Genomic DNA, 20,992 nt, shown 5'->3' with positions numbered 1-20,992 from the left:
AACAAGAGTTGTTCACGATGGTTTCCAGCGGGAACCATGTGGAGGTCGACCTAATAGAGCATATTGCTAGCAATGTGGCTGTCAAACTCCATTGCTTACAATCCCTCCCCCCCCCCGTCTGTCGGTATTAGCTGACGGGACAATAGCAATGCAATCGAATATGCACATACATGTAAGAGTTTTAATGATTTGAGTTATTAAAATTCAGTTTTTTTCAGAAATCAACAATAAATCGATTACAATAATTTCCATGGGCACCCTCTGGAGGTCGATCTAATATGGTATATTGCTAGCAATGGGATTATTAATCTCCATTATTAACTATCCCTTCTCCCGCCCCCCACCCTCCTAATATCAGTTACAAAGCTGTTTTTTGTCTCTAATTTCTATCTGTTATCAATACGTTTAATACTTCTTTTGCATATATAAATGCATTTAAAATCTTGGTACGTGCAACATCCATGTATGCAGTTATTCAAGTGATTACGCATTTCATAAGAGAGAAGAAATTATGTATTAAATAATCATGAATGTCACAAGTTATTGAAATTCTCGTGGATGACCGGGCGTTCGTCGGCCAGTGATTTATGGATAACGGCAGCTGACCTGTGCCCAAGTCGCCCTCAGTGGCTAGTATACTGAGCCCACTAGAAAATCACATTACGCTGAAGAAGTTTCACTTTCATGCAAAGTAGAAATAGGAAGTGATGTTAAAATGGGAAAGGAATATAAAGTGAGTATAATATGTTAATATTAGCGATTAATTGGCACTTATTGGTGTTGCTAGCAACAAAATATATTGTCTTAATATGTCTATGATTTAATTTAACAAGTGATGGCATCTGGAGATATTGTTTAAAGAAAGAATGGTGAAAGCACAGTATAAAGAAATGATAGCGTTCAAACGCAACGATCACTCAATGTATTTTTTTTGTGGATGAAAATGGAATGGTAACCCCGCCTGCGCCAACGGGATACGCTGGCGGAGCACCACTGAAGGGTGATAGATGAGAATGAAAACAGGACAGTTAGCCCATCATGATGAATTCATCAGGAATTAACCATGATACTTTCCAGGGGGAACCACGAGGAGGACGACCTGGTTGGGTATATTGCTAGCAATGGGATTTTTAGTCTCCATTACTAACAATCCCTTTCCCCCCACTCAATTATTACAATTATTACAAAGTATTACAATTATTCTAATTGAAATTTATATGCAAATACACCAATTTTGTGAAAAAAAAAACCAGAAATAAAATACTTTACCAGGCGGTCAGGCAAAACAGTCTTACCTGCTAGTGCATAAGTATCTTTTAGGCATTAAGAGATGCAAGTCAAATGATAATCGCCCTTTGTGAAACCTAAAATACTGATATAAATATGGAATGACTTGTTTGTTGATATATTTATCAATATAACAGCTATGTTTACAATCCGACCTATAGTAGTACAGCAAATCATTTCAAATTATTTTGAATATCATGAATATTAATAAAGGATTAATTAGACCCGTGTAGCGGCCGGCCACCATCCACGCCGGCGTGGCTGGCGGGCCTGCTTTAAGAATGCCACGCGCAAGGGCACCCACTATCATCTCTGCGTGCCTGGTACTACACGCCCATAACCATTTGTGGGTGACATCCGAACGGACAGGTGGACAGGACAGATATGGGTTAGTTGTACACGGTAAGGTCATAAAATTGGCTGCCCATAGCCAAAAGTTAAAAGGCATTATGTGTCGATTGCTTGGGTACCTCTGTCCTATTCGTGTTTCAACCGTGAAGCAGTTGTGTTTGCATGGCTGTGTTTCAGTTTGAAGGGTGGGATATGGCGTGAATTTACAGGGTACAGAGGAATAACACCTGAGTCCTCAGGAATGGCAACGCATGGGGGGTATCATGGGCGAAACAGTATACTCTGTTATGTCTATGGTACTGCTCATGTGTATAGGCGACGGTTACCACTTTCCATCAGATGGGCCGTCAGCTTGTATGCCATTCTAAGTTGTTGGATGCAAGACGATTTTTATTTTTTAGGCTCTTTTTCTTTTCGTGTCGATTCTACACGAATTTCGTAAAAGGTTGAAAGTTTAATTGTGAAACAAATTGGAAAATTATAGATACTAATGGCTGTTAACTTTAGTACCTTAAACTGGTGTTATGTAAACACCGAAGTGTTTAACTGAAGGTGAATTCAATTATCACGGTTTAGGAAACAGTACGCGTATCGGCACGCACGGACTGCGTTCAACTTGTTTATTTATTTATTACGCTTATGTAAAATAATAGAATTCATTTAAGTAAAAGTTTTCTTTCAAGTTCATTTTTAAGAAGTTCTAAGAACGAAATGAAAATTAAGAAAATATTCCAAATGACCAGGGAATTATAACGTATTCGCAAGTGAAGCCAAAGGAAACAAGACATTAAATTAAATAATATCAACATGGATATCATTAATTTTACGAAATTAACCTACAGATTGCCCAGATGGTAGCAATGCTAGCCATATATCCCGTCGGGTCGGCCACCACAAGGCCGAAACAATATATATTTTTCATTTTGTCTGTCTGTATATATTTTTGTTCCGGCATCACGCAAAAGTTACTGCACCAAGTGCTGAAAGTCTAATTTAAAATGTGGTATGTTTTATCCTAATACGCTATCCAAAAGTAGTTTCTTTCATTGATTTTCCAGCTCATGAAATCAAACGTACGAAGTATTATCAAAATGCTAGTAAATATATAAATAAATAAATAAACATAATACCTAACTAGAAAAGAATTAGAGATTATTAAAGCACACAGAAAACAGCGAGATTAGTCCGTATAAGATAAAAATCTCTGATTATGTTGTTACGTTCTATTTGTGTTAATGAGCACGTCAGCGATTTTATCTTCTCGTAAATCATTGGTACGTACTTATAAATAATTATTAAATTCGATTCAACAGATAGAAAGTGTCGGAAGAGAAATTACACTAATTTCCTTAGCTATTGCGAGCATTGTGATCGTGGCCAACAGTCAGCAGACCAGCAGACGGTAGGTACGTACCGTAACGGAGTAGTTTCCCTGAGGTTGCGCAACTGTGATTCCTCGCATCAGCGATTATCATACCATCAATGAAGGGCGAAATTTTCTACGAATCGTCTTACTTGTATTTTAATTACAATAATTACAAATAAACTAGAGGGAGACTTTGTACAAAAGTCGATTGCTTGGGTACCTCTGTTTTCGTGTTTCTACCGTGAAGCAGTTGTATTTGCATGGCTGTTTCTGTGTGAAGGGTGGGATACGGCATGAATTTACTGGGTACAGAGGAATAACACCTGAATAATCAGGAATGGCAACGCATGGGCGGTATCATGAGCGAAACAGTATACTCTGTTATGTCCATGGTACTGCTCATGTCTATAGGCGACGATTACCGTTTTCCATCAAGTGGGCCGTCAGCTTGTTTGCCATTTTAAGTTGTATAAAAAAAACACAAAAGAATTAAGTTAACCTCCTGGAAAGCATTTTTTTTTAATGGATGATAATCAAATGGTAACCCCGTCTGCGTAAGCGGTTTACACTGATAAGGCACCAGTGAGAGATGATAAGTGAGATTGAAAAGGCAGATCATTTAAGCCATCGTGATGAATGCACTTGGAATTCAGCACGATGGATTCCGGGGAGACAACGGGGAGATCAATCTGATAGGGTATATTGTTAGCAATGGCACTGATAGTTCGCATTACTAACAATCCCTATCTCATTTCATGCATTCCTGGAAAGCATAAGATTAATTCCTGGTGAATTCATCGCGATGTACCATCTGATCTGACTTCAGTCTCACATATTATTCTCCACTGATACTCCCACCAGTGTACGTACATAATGAAAGTGGAACCAAAAAGTAGATACTTAATATTCTAATTAATTAATAAAATTTTGTAAATGTTTAATCTACGATAATTCCTATCTATCTAGTTGGAGCAAACAATAAATCAGAATTAAAAATATTTTATCCAGATAAAAAAAATAGACCAAGTAAGTGACAGTAGGGGGAGGGGGCGAAACAGCGAATGGTCTATTTATGAATTTTCTCTCCTTTAAAAGGATTCTAAATATTTCAAATGTACTCTATATAGACTGTGAATGGCTGTCGGTTGCTTGTTTATATAATTTAGTGAGAAACATTGCCCTACATAAAAAAATACCGGTCGACTTTTCTTTGTAAGAACTTTCTAAATATTTAGTCCCTATACTTATCAATAACGTGAGGATCATTAGAACGAATAAATCAAAGCACTGTTTATTATATCGATTGATCTTGCATAATCAATTATTAATAAACGAATGGCTCAAGTAGTTTAGCATTGATTGATCGATGCATAGTTGAATCGATTACTAGCAATCGATCTTTAATAACTAACACGTAAAGAGAGTGAGAAAAATTACTGACATAACACTACTGACATAACTCTGTAAAGTCACATACAAGTACATACAGGCGTATTTAATATCCTTGTAAGGATGAGCGGAAATACAGTAATGAATTTTGAGTATCCTATAGTAAACTGACGCATTATTTATTTATTTATTATTATTTCTTACCACAAACAATTAAGGACTTAATATCTACAACTTGTAAAACATTTTAACAATATTATTTGTGGGAGCTGGTGCCTGTACTAGATATAAAATTTCCACCAATTCAGTATTTATTCTTATTGTTCACTCCAGCATTTAGATCCGTATTCATTCGTGTGAGCGTGTCTCCTTAAAAACAGTTCATATTTCTATCAAATGGACGAAGTCGCGAATAAAAACTAGTACTTAATAAGAAACCCTAAACATTTTAATACTGTTCTCTAAATAATTACTCAGCTAACTTAAGTTATATTAAAAATTTCAAGCAAATAATTAATGTACTTGTAACGTTTCTTGCGAAAATTTTCATGCATGCTTGCATGGTTGTTTAATCAAATTATCGGACACAACCATTAGGTATATAATTGAATTAATTACGAACTATACTATTTATTATATGAATAATTAAATACATATTTATCTCAACTGAAATTGCATTTCAAATTGGGCGGAAAAATCATAACAAATCGATAATGTTATAGTTTTTTAAATTGAGTTTATTTGAACAAAAAATATTTTTTCCTTTATAAATATATAACTACCTAGTCATTTATCGCTGCATTAAATAAATATATAAATAATCTATTTACATTTAGCATATTCTATATAATTGTAGTTCACTCATTCAAGAACCTTTGGATGATATGTACACACTCTATCTTAAAGAAATATCGCTACCATACCCATTCTAAGATGTCTCTGACAGGAATAGCTAGTAAACTGCTGTCCCTGACAGGAATTGGCAGTAAACTCTAATTAGAAATGGATAAATATTACGATATTTCCTGTGAATGTGAATACATGTTGCTAAATATAAATGGCAAGACCTGAGGCCTTATAACGTTGCTTTTAAACATTTTTTTTTTAATTATATTATTATCTCTTTATACTTTCATATCTTCTTTAAATATATTAATAAATAATGCTCGTTCTACTTAAGGTTTGCTAGAAGAGAACTTTTACAGAGCTAAGCTCGCCTGTTGTACATCTTCGTTTAATATAAATTATAACAATGTAATTTTTGTGTACAATAAAGTAGAAATAAAATAAATTTCAATTTATTATTAGCTTTTACCCACCACTTCATCATAATGACCAAGATATATCGATTAACCAGGACCAAAAGTAACTTATGTACTTCTCTATTTCAAATACTATGTATAAGTACATTAAATTTCATGATGAATGGTTGAAGCTTTAAGACGCTAAGAGATAACCAACAAAAGTACATTTTCACATCTATAATATTAGTAAGGACTATAAATTGTTAATGTGTTTATTAAATCAGCATCTGGTGAACAGTCGCATATGTGTACCCGATGCTGTACGGTTCTGGGTCTACACCAAACGTATCTACAATATATGAATAACAATTAAATTAAACCGCTAAGTAATAGCGTGAAAATAGATGCAAATTCTATTTCTTGATAAAAAGGTGATATTTTGTACAAAAGTAGTCTGCTTGGGTACCTCTGTCCCATTCGTGTTTCCGCCGTGAAGCAGTTGTGTTTGCATGGCTGTGTTCGGTTTGAAAAGTGGGTTATGGTAATGAAATTATTTGGAGAAGCATAACACCTTAGTCCTCAGAAATGACAATGCATGAAGGGTATCATGAGCGACAGAGTATACTCTGTTATTTCTATGGAACTGTTCTTGTCTATAGGTGACAGTTACTACTTCTCATCAGCTGGGCCGTTAACTTGTTTGCCATTCTAAATTGTATAGAAAAAATTAAACTCAAATTGTTTAAGAATGGGTGGACCGAATTAACCAATTTTTTTAATTGTTCATAAAATAGGTTAAGATTTTTAGAGATACAAAAAAAATCGTTTTTTTTTTTATATGTTTTTCAATCTCTTGAATTCATTACGACAATACACGGCACACAGAAACGTTAAAGAAGTTAAAACAATCTTGTCGAAAAGGTCGAATCGGTTCGATTTTAATAGTCGATACAATTGATATAATCGTATTGTACACGGTTAACGATTACCGATTATACAGAGATCAAATTGCGAAATATTAATTAACCTTAATACGGTGTAGTGTGGGTGTGGGAGTTTGTAATAAAATAACACTTTAAACTTATAACAATGTAAGGGTTGTGAAATGTCTATGCGGTTAATTTGGCTTATGTAGAAATGTTGCATGAATGGAGGCGACCCTGCGCTGGTACTGAAACCGTATTCGATATTAGTTCACGCTATATTACCATTTTTACGAGAACATATAAAACATATACTTGGCCTTACATGACATAAACATATTACAAGTTGAAATTTTCTTTATTATAAATTAATATTTTTTTAATACGTTATACTACGTCTGTATATATTTTTATAAAAAAAATAAATAAATAAAGGTGAATTCAGTAAAATATAAACATTCCGAACCGATTTTTATAGTTCTATTTTGGATCGACAGCATTTATCCCCCTATTGATTCCATATTAATTCTGTCTAGTTCAAATTGCTGTATATTTTACGTAACAATCTCCTCCTTGTATTATTAATAATTAAATTTTGAAACCTGTCGGTGTCTTTGTATGGAATTAAAGTTAACTTAATACCGGACCTTGATAATTAATTTTATTACTATGTTTACAATGTGACGGGCTTTCTTTTTATAATATTGTTTATTAATATACAAATTTCAATGTAACGACATAACTAATCATCGTTAATATCGCACAGTAATCAGTGATCAAATGTTAAATTTATGCAAAAAATACTATATTGACGTATATATTAACATTTGCGCATATTAGGTATTTATTTATTATACAGGCGAATTCTTTATTAGGAACATTTTAAATAATAACAACGTGACAATACGAGCGCCGATGATACTTTCCACTTACTTTCAACTTCACCCTGTATACAACAGCTCTACTCTTGAATCCAGTATCGATATCAATCCAATCTACTGGAATTTATTTCAAGAGTAACCCCACACGTTATTCATAATTGGTAAGAATATGTAAAGCCGAAACCATAGAAACTACTAGAACTATTTATTCCTATGAGTATATTTTATCTTTTGTATATTTTATCATCATTATCACCTTAAACTGTCCACTGCTGAACATAGGCTTCCTCCTTGGGGAGTTGTGCCAGTAGTTACCATGCTTGGCAGGTGCCAATCCACCTGCAGTTAGGCTTTGGAGATGTTTTAAGAGAAATGCTGCTGCCCATCCCTCGCTCTGTCTTAATCGTCTCTTGCGACATCCACAGGAAAGAAAGGGGTGGCCTGGACCACATACTGCGTATATTTTTTAATTATAAATAAAAATGTACTTAATATGTATTTTTTTTTATAGTTTGAAATCGGGTGAACAAGGTTTATTTGAAAAAAAATGTTTCATTTTCTTCATTATTACACCCGTGCGAAGCCGAGGCAGGCAGCTAGTTGGTAATATTTATTAAATTATACTATTTTCCCCAAGAAGAATAATTAAAATCGGAAAAAAAATCGGAACTCTCTGTACAATTAGCGCGGTCACGTGACCTATTTAGTACGAAAGGTTATGAAGTTATTTTGACATTACGACTACACTCCTCGGGGAGAGCTGTTTAGTTTTATACAACTTAGAATGGCAAACAAACTGACGGTCCACCTGATGGAAAGTGGTAACCGTCGCCTATAGACATGAGCAGTACCATGGACATAACAGAGTATACTGTTTCACCCATGATACCCCCCCTACATTGCAATTCCTGAGGACTCAGGTGTTATTCCTCTGTACCCAGTAAATTCACGCCATATCCCACCCTTCAAACCGAAACACAGCCATGCAAACACAACTGCTTCACGGTTGAAACACGAATGGGACAGAAGTACCCAAGCAATCGACTTTTGTACAAAGTCTCCCTCTGGTTTTCTTTAAATACTGTCATTGGGTTGCCTGGTACACCCATTAGCACTAAGCTCTTAATACTTAGATGATTTAAGGTGTAACAGTAAACTTTATTACAAGCACACGTGATAAATCCGTCAATCGCACTTGATACCACAACATGGCGGCCATAAAGCACAATAAATGTTAACGACGTATAAAACGCGTAAATGTCATCTTAACATAAATAACTTCTACACAATTTGGAAATATTTAGGTCGTTAAGATGGTTTATAGCACATGATGCGCACTGATCAATGCCGACCCGTGACGATCAGCGCCGCAAGCGCTTCAAGTTCAGTTCGAGATCTTAAGGTCGAATTGCAACTAAATAAACCTCTGGTTTTAAAAAAAAAAAACATAAATTTTGTGGGGATGTCGCAATTATCGGCCAATTTTCAAAAACAATTTAATTTCGTAGAAGGGGGCCGGATGGGCTATATCCATTCCATCCAGAATTGTCTGGTGCCCATCCCAGGACGCAAGCAAAGCTTCGCAAAGTCATGTCTGAGAGTCTGAGAGAGAAAGAGAGAGATGTCTGACATACAATACGATACACCCTTTTTTTAAAGGTCATACTCCCTCTAAAAATAACCTTTTAAACGCTATTGACAATTTTCAATGTTATTCGTACTAATTGATTATTTATTTATATATTATAGAATTAAAGTCTTGTTTATTTTTTTCCTTTGGTAAAGCCTTAATTCAGGGCTGTCCAAACTAGATCTAGGGCCAATGAAAATGATTAAATTAATTGGGAAAACGCAAAATACTTGTAAAAACAAAAAGCAGGCATAATAACATTATTTTGTTATTATATTACTTTTTTTATTAATTTACATTTCTTTTACAATTATATCAACATCAATATTGGCAGTAGCTAGAAAAGATTCGGCGGGTCGCGTCAATTCAAGCCGCGGGTCGCATGCGGTTTGGACAGCTCTGCCTTAATTAATACTATGTTTAACCTTTCTTAAATTTAATTTAAAAAACATTATAATTTATATAAATGCTTTAACTAAACAATTTTTTTTATACAACTTAGAATGGCAAACAAGCTGACGGTCCACCTGATGGAAAGTGGTAACCGTCGCCTATAGACATGAGCAGTACCATGGACATAACAGAGTATACTGTTTCGCCCACGATACCCCCCATGCGTGGCAATTCCTGAGGACTCAGGTGTTATTCCTGTGTACCCAGTAAATTCACGTCATATCCCACCCTTCAAACCGAAATACAGCCAGTTGAAACACGAATGGGACAGAGGTACCCAAGCAATCGACTTTTGTACAAAGTCTCCCTCTGGTAATAACAATAATATAATTGATCGACATAAACAAGAATGTATTAATTGCACAAAAAGTTTAATGTATGGTAAAAGAGTGTATTCAGTTATACGTATGAAGTGTAAAAGGTCTATTGTTCTCAAACAACGAGTAAGTCGTGACAAATACAACGAAATACTACAACAGTAACATAGAAACACGTCGATATAAAAAAATAATAATAATAAAGTATTATGGTCTATTGTATTAACTAACTAAAATGTTTGTGACCTCAGTTCTTCGTATTCGAAGAATTATGGATTATTATCCATAATTTTTTATCGTAATCTCTATTGCATTGAGTAGTAGCATATATTTTTTATTTCCGAACCGATACGACAACATAACCTTCAAGAAAAGAGTATATTCCTTTTTAAAAGGCCGGCAGCACACCTGCAATGCCGTAAGTGTTGTGGGTGATCATGGGCGGCGGTAGTCACTTACCATCAGTTGAGCCGCATGCTCGTTTGCCCCCTGTGTTATATATATATATATATATATATATATATATATATATATATATATATATATATATATATATATATATATATATATAATAATAACGGAATATGTTCTTTTGGAAATGACATAAACTTTTTAAATTGAAATAAATAAATGCTTATGTTAGCATTTATTTATTTCATTGACATATTTCATTACATTGTTAAATAATTTAAAAGGGATGGAGTTTCCAAAACAATGACTTAGACGGATAGTGTGTCATTTGCGCGGAAATTAATGCAAAAGAATTCGACGAGTTTATAACGTACGTATCTATTTGTTTCTTTTACTGTAACAAAATTGATATAATTGGCCCACTTTTATTATACCACATAACGCAGTGTCGCGTCTCTGGAAACTGTAACTATTGTAACCCTCATAGGGTTTAACTGCCATCCAGGGCGGAAGGGATTATTAATAATGGGGAGGTTAGTCCCCATTGCTATCAATATATTGCTATCAGGTTGACCTCCACGCGGTTCCACCTGGAAACTATCGTGACTAATTTATCGTTGAATTCGTCACGATGGGCTAACTGACCTGAGAGCCTACCATGAAATGTTCTCCGAAATTTCGGAGCCAAACGAAACACAAATTTGATGTTAGAATTACATAATACATGTCGTTTGGAAATATTAAAAATGTTAAAATATTGTTACTTTGACAATTAGGATCGGATGTATGACGAACGAAATGTTAAACTCCATTTATTGGTCCGATTTTGGTATAAACAAAAACACGAAATTGAGTCCGAAATTTCGGAATCTCATTTCATAGTTTTTCATTCTTACCGCCAGTGTATACCGATAATGCAGGCGGGGTTACCGTTTCATTATCAACCATTAAAAAATGCCGTCCATTGCATACATATTACCATCAGTCACAGAGTAAACTATCAATTAGTCACACACATCTAAACTAATTTAGACAATCAGCTTCATGCTCGTCTGACTAGATAGATGGAATAAAATAACATTTATATAATCTTTTATGAGAAGATGCAAAAGTTATACCTAATGCTACACGGCCGGGGGGAAAGGGATTGTTAGTAATGGAGATTGAGAATCTCATTGCTAGCAATATACCCAACCAGGTCGACCTCCTCGCGGTTCCCCCTGGAAAATATCATGATTAATTCCTGATGAATTCATTATGATGGGCTAACTGGCCTGTTTTCATTCTCATCTATCACCCTTCACTGGTGCGCCCCGCCAGCGTATCCCGTTAGCGCAGGTGGGGTTACTATTCCATTTTCTACTAATAAAAAAATGCTACACGGCCAGAGGGAAACAATAATAATACCATTTTTACTAATAATTTTACTAAAGAATTAAAAAATCAGTAAATAAGTATGTTTAACAAATATGAAAGTATATCTTTCTTTGTATCTTTTAGTACTGGCCATTTTATATTGTAAAATAATGAACTTGGCCGCTCAACCCCTGTCCGCTCATGCGCCCAGCCACATTTCGGTCACGAACCAGTCTGTGATGCTGGCACTGCTATTGTTTCATTATTATTTATCGACAAGAGTTGACAGACGTGGCCGCCGCGACCTTGTTACAACTTGGAACAACTTTAGCTGTTTAATTTATATTAAGTAATTTCACTGACGAGCAAAGCAAAAATGTCCCGTACACTCGTACGTAAACGAGTGGAAAAAATTAAATTATAAAAGTACTGGAGTGTTTAAGGGTGTATATACATATATAATGGTATATATTATAGAGTAATGTATCTGATGCATTTCAGTTAATTTCAATCACGTTAAATTTACTTCCAAAAACAAAATTAAATTCAATTTGTGTGTTTAATAAATATGATTTCAAATGAATGATTAAGTAAGTACACCTAATAATGGCACAGAACTAAAATATAAAATAGGTGGGTATTCCAACTCAGTTCTATTGGGGGGAAGGGGATTGTTAGTAATGGAGACTGGGAATCCCATTGCCTAGCAATATACCCAACCAGGTCGATCTCCTCGCGGTTGCCCCTGGAAACTATCATGGTTAATTCCTGATGAATTCATCATGATGGGCTAACTGGCCTGTTTTTATTCTCATCTATCACCCTTCACTGGTGCTCTGCCAGTGTAACCCGTTAGCGCAGGCGGGGTTACCATACCATTTTCATACATAAAAAAAAACTCAGTTCTATTTATTTTACTTTAGTGACCTTACAAATTATCTTTAAAATATTTTATACTTAGATACGGAATCGGTTAATTAGATAGAATTCTAATATAGTTATTATGGTTTGGTTGCTCATATATCTTATACGAGCTTCTACTGGCGACTTATTTATTTATTTATTTATTTATTAGTACAAATATGTGTACATGGCGGACTTAATGCTAAAAGCATTCTCTCCCAGTCAACCACATACCAACTTATGTATTAATAAAACTTGTCTATGGTGTTCTCTGTCACAAAAACTGCGTTTGTAACTTCATGAGTAGTGGTTAAATAGTTAAGACACTAAAAGTAACAAACGATTAAAATCATAGTTACATTTATAATATTAGTAAGAATTAAAATAAATATAAAAAATCGCAATCCCATCAATCGTTCCACTGCTGAACATAGGCCTCCCCCATAAGGGGGGTTTTGCCATCAATTCCCATGCTTGACTGGCGGGTTGGTAACCGCAGTTAGGCTCTTGATGATGTTTTAAGACGGACACTGCTGTACATCCCTCGACTATAAGATTTCCTTAGTCGCCTCTTACGACACTCACGGCAAAGAAAAGGGTGGCCAGTTCTATGCCGGAACCACACGGGCAATGAATAAAAATAAATATATTAAAGTTAATATTAAAGTAAATTTCATAAAATAATGAATGTTATTTACTACTTCTAAGAATAACAAATCGATGGAAAGATGCAATATAAACACATAATGTATACATAATTAAATACATACATATGTCACGGTATGTATACTTTCTTAATCCGACTTTCCCATACTTCGTGACCACTTACCTTTTACCGATAAGAAATGGATAATATTACCTCTTGTATTAACTAAAGAACACAAATGCACAACTAAATTATTGCTATAAATTAAAAAAAAAAAAACTTCAGACAATGACGAGAGAAAAATATCACACTATAAACAGTTTTTTTTTAAACAGAGAAACACATTTAATTAAGAGAAATCACAAGAAATATAAAGGGGAAATTATAATTAATAATATGTTCAGTATATGTACAATTACACGAGAATTGTATTTAGATCAAGAACTAGACTCAAATAACAATCTAAGAGAAATCTGCTCGTTATCAACACTCGCCCCGCGCCCCCTCACTCGCCCCCTCGTCTCTCGCGAACTCTATGGTCATTAAAGATAACATGTTATCAGCTGGAAAACCAATTTCCCAGTGTTTACTTAATCCTATTTCTTAGTTGAATCAATGACGTCCGAGTTTTTGATGTAAACAATTAAATAGATGCTCATTATCTATACACAGTTTTTGTTTTAATTTTTGGAAAAAATAATGTTGGGATACTTTAAAAAGGACTACGTGGAAGGAGTCTCATTAAAAAAGAATCAGTTATATCTTCACTACTTCTGCTCTGATTTAGATGTTTCTTTTTTTTTACAAACTATAGGTTATCCTTTCATGATTAGTACATAATAAATTTTATTTGGAATATTGGATTTTATAATTTTTAAACATATTTATATTACATTAATTTTTACAGCAAATTCTAAAGAATATCTGGTAGGAAATGCCTATAAGTATAGAGTGTTTTTATCACATTTAATTAGTCAGAACAAAACTGAAATAAATAAACACTTTTCAACATTTATTTAATTTTATTTTTGTAAATATTAATTAAATTTAATTCATACCAATATTGATTTAACAATATATTTTGTTTTTTTAGAGATTCATATATTTTTTTAAAAAGTAGTAATATAGTATCCATACAAAAAAAAAGTTACCTGCAGATTAAAATAGACTGGTACCACTAGAATCCTAAACATCGTCACTAACCATTATTACAACCGTGTTTACTTTATACTACAATATTAAGGCGATACACACATGTTCGTCATCTTGCGACTGATGTCACTAGAAATCACATGCTGCAGCAGAGCACGCCGGTGCGTACTATACTAGCAGCGAATGGCCCGCACACCACTGTTGCCATATCCGCTACGGATTTAGTAACTAAACTGTACCCGAAAAGTGCTAAACTGCAAGAGTTAAATACTTATTGGAAGCGAGTAAAACCATTATAATCATATAAAATTAAAAAAGACGAAACATAAAATCCTATAAATATTTTTAGTATAAATATTTGAGATCTGAAATACGAAAATAATGCGTTCAGTAAATACCAGTATAACATTATTCAAAAGTACCTAGAAGTAGTAGCTAAATTATTCAGTTCCTATATATATATATATATATATATTTAATAGTTGACATGTTTCAAAAAGTTGCTAAATTTAATAAAAAATTAGCTAAAGTGGCAACAATTCGGCGCACCGACCGGCACCGAGTTACCGCCGCGTCTACTCGCGTATCTGGGAAAGTAGACGGCATTACGTGCGACGGAACCACGGAAGGTCAAGTTCATGGGAATAAAACCGTACTGACACTATATTTAAAGCCACTCTCAAAAGAAGGTTTTCAATTTATTGGGATTTTTAGTGTTATTTTTTTATAATTTATAATTCTTCTCGCATTTGATTGAGTTTACTCTCGTGTCGGTTCTATAATAACTTTATGACAATTTATGACCTTTTAATTTTCTTTGTGGAGCAAATAACAGCTTGTAACAGTATTCGTTTTTTTACTGTATTATATTTTTTGTTATTCTTTACCTGGTGTAATAATAAAGAATTATTTCATTCCAAGCATGAAATTTAAATACGATTGCCATAATAAATTAACTAACAGAACATGATCATTGTTACCTATAACATATAAAGTTTTTATTATACAACTAAGAATGGCATACAAGCTGACGGCCCACCTGATGGAAAGTGGTAACCGTCGCCTATAGACATGAGCAGTACCATGGACGTAACATCAAACAGTTTTTATCAGCCGACTTAAAAAAGTAAAAGGTTCTCATTTCAAATGTATTTTTTATGTTTGTTACCTCACACTATATCAGTTATAAACCGATTAGAACTTTTTTTTTATCTGAAAATAAAAAACATCTAGAAAATAATTTAGTTTTTAAAATAAAATTTAAGTTTTGTCACAATTAAAATAAGTATTTTTTTTAAACAATCAAATTGTCTTTATATTTTTCAATGGCAAAAAATTGGTGAAATTGTAATTATGTCACAGAATAAACGTGACGATAAAAAAAAACTATAATCATTACGATAATCATAAACGTCGATATCAATTGCACATCGTATGACAATCAGAGCAACCATCGCTTCCTTTTAATATTATTTTTATAAAATCCACACAACTTTTGAGTTATTTCTTACTTATATAATTTCGTATATGTGGACCGTACTGTACGTACATAATGTGAGAGTAACAAAATATATGACTATTACATAAATAACCGGACTATTACGAAACGTAACTCATCTCACTATATACGGTGTAAATAATATTACAAATTCAAATTTATACCAAATTAGCAGCCGTCCACTCGGCTTAATCCGTCTACGTCCGTCCTTACAAATGATTTACATTATCCAATGATAGATTACAAATTGATCAGTTTATAAAGCTTTCATGTTTTAAAGAAACAAGTATAAAAAAAAACATGATTAAACAACAATACAATAAATGGTGTAATAAATAATTTGTACAAAAGTCGATTGCTTGGGTACCTCTGTCCCATTTGTGTTTCTACCGTGAAGCAGTTGTGTTTGCATGGCTGTGTTTCGGTTTGAAGGGTGGGATATGGCGTGAATTTACTGGGTACGGAGGAATAACACCTGAGTCCTCAGGAATGGCAACACATGGGGGGTATCATGGGCGAAACAGTATACTCTGTTATGTCCATGGTACTGCTCATGTCTATAGGCGACGGTTACCACTTTTCATCAGGTGGGCCGTCAGCTTGTTTGCCATTCTAAGTTATATATAAAAAAAAGGGTAATTTTTTAAAAAAATTCAGTCAGAATATGTAATTTGGAATGATGTTATGAGTCTAATGACACCAGGTACATCTAAATCTGATCAAGTATTTAAAAATTATGGTAAAATAAGGAAACTTACATACAAGCATGTACCTTAAAACATTACATTCATGTAAAAAGAATGGACTAGTGATAACATCACGCTCGCAATATGATCATGACACAATCCATTTTCAATCGATTATAATAATAAGAAATTTTAATTGTCTTTTGTACAATTTGAAACGCGATATTTTCGTATATTATTAACCGATTTTAATTATTCTTTTTTAATTAGAAAACTTTACTCTCAGGATGTTTAAAAAACACAAAATTAATTCGTAAGAAATATTTACTTACCTATGACACATTGAATTGAATTAAAAATAACTTAACCGTAAAGGGTTTTACACACACACACATGTATAGACCAAAACATTGTGTTACATTTACAAATTTGTAAAATATAATAGTCTATGATAAATATATGTAGCTAGTTATATAGTGTGGCGTTCGGCAAGTAAATAGTTTATCTTATATTTCTGTTTATTTTGCTCTATACTGTCTACTGTTATTCGAAAACGTGTTCACATTTATGACAAAGTGCCTATATTTATTTTCATATGACACATGACTAAAACATTTAGCAAGATACATAAGATGAGTAAGCGTATTAAATAATATACCTAATACGTTGTAAACAAATATAAAATCTACGCATTTCATTGTAGGAACTCTTTTTTTCTTAATAAAAACAAGGTGACACGCTATGGTTCCTTTTTGTATAGTCCGTTCGCAGCATCCGCAGCATGTGGAATCAATCTCGCGATCCTCCCTCTCTGTCACACTGACCTACACCTTGCTAGTGTAAGCAGGATGGGAAATCAACTCACCGCGCAAGTCCTCACCCCTTAAATTGTGAAACCCAAAGAATTATTACTGAGTTTGGACAATCAATAATACTATTTAATGGGGGGATGAATAGTATAATATGTGTGAAATGAACAGATTATGAATCGTATAAAAAATCATTAATATTTAAATCTTAATAATGTTATAATCATTATTTTTTTTAAACTAATGTTTATTTTATTTAACAATTGTCAGAAACAACAAACATAGTACGCCCATAAAATTCTTATTATAAACATACATTTGTTGATACAGAGTATGTTTATTAACGTACTCAATACCTTGGAACTAATTTTAGTATTAATTAATAGGGTCTCAGATTTTTATTCCTAGAATAAAAATCTAAATTATAAACAAACAAAAAAATCTTGAGAAAAAGAACAGCCTATATTTGTACAAACGGCACTACACAGTACAAGGTGTGTATTGTAACTATTATTATGGTAAAAAAAATCTGAGACCCTATTCATGATACTAACATAAATTTTAGTGAATGGACTTCGTTAATTAACATACTGTATATTTTTATTAATAGGTCTCGACTGACTCTCTGGTGAAGGAGAACACTGTTAATAAACCAAATTAATCCGACTGACGGCATTGGATTGTACATTGGTTTTTAAATAACCACAAAAGTATGAATATGTCGTATTACGAATACTACAACGACCACATTCAATTCCGCCATCTGGGATTTATGTATACTTTTAAAATTTTAATAATTTTGAAATTATATAAGACTAGCGAACGTATAGATAGAATTTTCGAAAATAATATATAACCTATATTACGCGCTGATTAGCTGATATTAGCTTTCTATAGGCGAAAGAATTTTTAAAATCGCTGAATTAATTTTTAATTTTTTTTTATACAGCTTAGAATGGCAAACAAGCTGACGGCCCATCTGATGGAAAGTGGTAATCGTCCCCTATAGACATGAGCAGTACCATGGATATAACAGAGTATACTGTTTCGCCCATGATACCCTCCATGCGTTGCCATTCCTGAGGACTCAGGTGTTATTCCTCTGTACCCAGTAAATTCACGCCATATCCCACCCTTCAAACCGAAACACAGCCATGCAAATACAACTGCTTCACGGTAGTATATCTGTAATAACCGAACATACGAATCTTTCCTCTTTAGACCATCAGTATCGACTAATTAGCATGAACGTTAGGTAGGTACTTATGTTAAGCGAATAATTTTAATTACTGGTTAATAATAATTTAAGATTTTGATCGCTCATTCAAAGTTACATATAAAAAAAATTACAACTTTTAAAATTTCTTCATTCACGCTTAACATAAAAGAGACATGCAACTAAACACATTAAATTATGTTATCGATGTCTAATGTCTAAGTACGTAAGTTTCTTCACTTAGTAATTGGCCATACAGTTTTGAAATTTCGATACGGCGCGGCGCTTGCCTTGTGCTTACAAATGAAAATTATTTAGTAAATGGTAAACGATGCCAATCAAGACATAACCATTAAAAACTTTTCGTAATGGAACATCTGTGTAACGCCATGATCGGTTCATAATGTCAGTGTAACTAATAGCTTAGATAACATAATACTGCAGGTACTTACTAGTACTAACAGTTATAATATACAGGCTGGAGACGTAATCACTTGCATCTTTTTGAGAGTGTTACCATTATGTAGGTGGAAATTTCCACCATTACATTGAATACCCAAAAATTATTATATATAAAAGAACAAGATCACTTTAAGTTGATCGTGTCTGGATACCTTTTTAATGTTCATTGCAGAAAAAAAAACATAGCTGTCAAATTTATTTTTTTAACCATTTTTCTTTAATGTTGAATTATTTCACCTTGATTTATTTCACCAATAAACAAAAATCATGCAAAGAAAGGTTAAATAATTATACGTACGGTTCTAGTCTTCGCCCTTTATTTATAAAAATGACAAACTTCTCATAAATCTATTTTAGCTATTGAACTGTTTTGTCTGTTTCTTATGTATTTAATTCTCAGTTTGACTTAAAGTGACAAACTAGTGTACTAATTAAAGTAAGTTTGTAAGAGGTTTTAGTTTTTATAAATACAGGGGTTAGATAACCACCCTGTGTAATGGTAACTGCGACGCTGCTGGTATGTGCATCCCTCGAGAGCACGCCATAGCTATTCCCACGCACAAGCCATTATTCTGTTAATTTATTTTACACTCAAAGCTCAAGTGGGTTCAATTATTATTAATAGAAGTAGCCAGTCACAATATTTTATTAAAAACATGTGATTGTTACTCGTAGAAAGAACGACATATAGACCCGGGTATACTAATTACCTGGACCGGGGGGAAAGGTATTGTTAGCAATGGAGTTTGCCAGCCCCATTGCTAGCAATATGCCTTATTAGGTCGACCTCCACGTGGTTCCACCTGGAAACCATCGTGAACAATTTTTGTTGAATTCGTCACGATGGGCTAACTGAGCTACTTCATCCTCACCTATCATCCTTCACTGGTGCCACGCCGGTGTATACCGATAGCGCGGGTGGGGTTACCATTCCATTATCATCCATTAAAAAAAAAATTGCCTGGACCAAATTAGATGAAGTTTTTTTTTATTATATATTTAAAAATAAAAAAGAAGCAGATTATAGTAGTGCGCATACTTCTATAATCCATAATGGGGTTGCCAGATATAACGGATTGTGTTCTGAGGAATTGTTTGAAATTATGCCCAGAGTCGCTTTTTATCGTCGCACCGCTCGCCCTCACCAGGGAATTCATCCTCACACGCTTGACGCTAAATGGTCACGTAGAGTACGGTTTCAAAGAAATTATCTCCCGCCAACACTCTAGCTGTGGAATAAACTTCCTGCCGAGGTTTTTCCTAAAGAATGGGATTCTTTAAAAAGGTTTAAGGTTTCTTTAGGTTCGGGAACGCGCACGTGACACTCCTAGTGTTGCTGAGGCCTGCAACCGTATACCTGTGACCGTTTACCATCAGACGGGCTGTATGCTTGCCACCTTCGTGGTATAAAAAAAGCTAGAGGCATTTGTAGACTATTTTTGTGGTGAACATGACCCACGTTTTGCGGAGCATGCTAGAATTCAACACGGCAGGGGCGAGCCTACCGCCGTCGCTCGGATGAATCTACGGGTCTACCATTAAATGCAATTCCGAATTTTCGGACTCAATTTCGTGATTTTGTTTATACCAAAATCGGACCAATAAATGGAGTTTAACATTTCGCTCGTCGTACATCCTATCATAAAAGTCCAAAGGAAAGATATTTTAACATTTTTAATATTTCCAAACGGCATGTATTCTGTAATTTTAACATCAAATTTGTATTTCGTTTGGCTCCGAAATTTCGAAAAACATTTCATGGTAGGCCCTCTGGTTTATTATTATACTATTTTTTTTGTATTGCACTAGATTGTATGACAGAGGGAACAGAATGACATAGGCCTCTATCCTTCCAGAGATCAATTGCTTGTGCTTTGTATAGATACTTACACATATCAGTCGGTAGAGGCCCTTGACTTCTCCATCTGATGCTATTTTTTAATATATTCATCAAAAACATATTTAAAAATAAATCAGCACAGTTACTTTAAAAGAAATAGTTTTTGTAATTG

General features: G+C 33.9%; 1 protein-coding gene across 6 annotated transcripts in view; it reads right to left on the bottom strand.

The window, feature by feature from the left end:
• Nucleotides 1-20,992, bottom strand: part of LOC113512090 (GAS2-like protein 3) — a 132,978-nt gene that overhangs the window by 58,123 nt on the left and 53,863 nt on the right. The window contains exon 1 of one of the 6 annotated variants that reach the window (XM_052896785.1): nucleotides 16,826-16,848. The exons of 1 other annotated variant lie outside the window; for it this stretch is intronic. The gene's annotated coding sequence lies outside the window, so the exon portion shown is untranslated. Of the gene's footprint in view, nucleotides 1-13,281; nucleotides 13,305-13,340; nucleotides 13,516-14,308; nucleotides 14,482-16,825; nucleotides 16,849-20,992 lie in introns of those variants that run through there. 4 more of the 6 variants (XM_031909124.2, XM_031909125.2, XM_052896783.1 and 1 more) reach the window with 4 other exon arrangements.

Source organism: Galleria mellonella, unplaced genomic scaffold (assembly GCF_026898425.1).
Source record: "Galleria mellonella isolate WM207_F2 unplaced genomic scaffold, CSIRO_AGI_GalMel_v1 utg34, whole genome shotgun sequence".
In the NCBI taxonomy this organism is placed as follows: domain Eukaryota; kingdom Metazoa; phylum Arthropoda; class Insecta; order Lepidoptera; family Pyralidae; genus Galleria; species Galleria mellonella.
The sequence above is the reverse complement of the archived record's forward strand: the minus strand, read 5'-3'. Positions and strand labels throughout refer to the sequence as shown.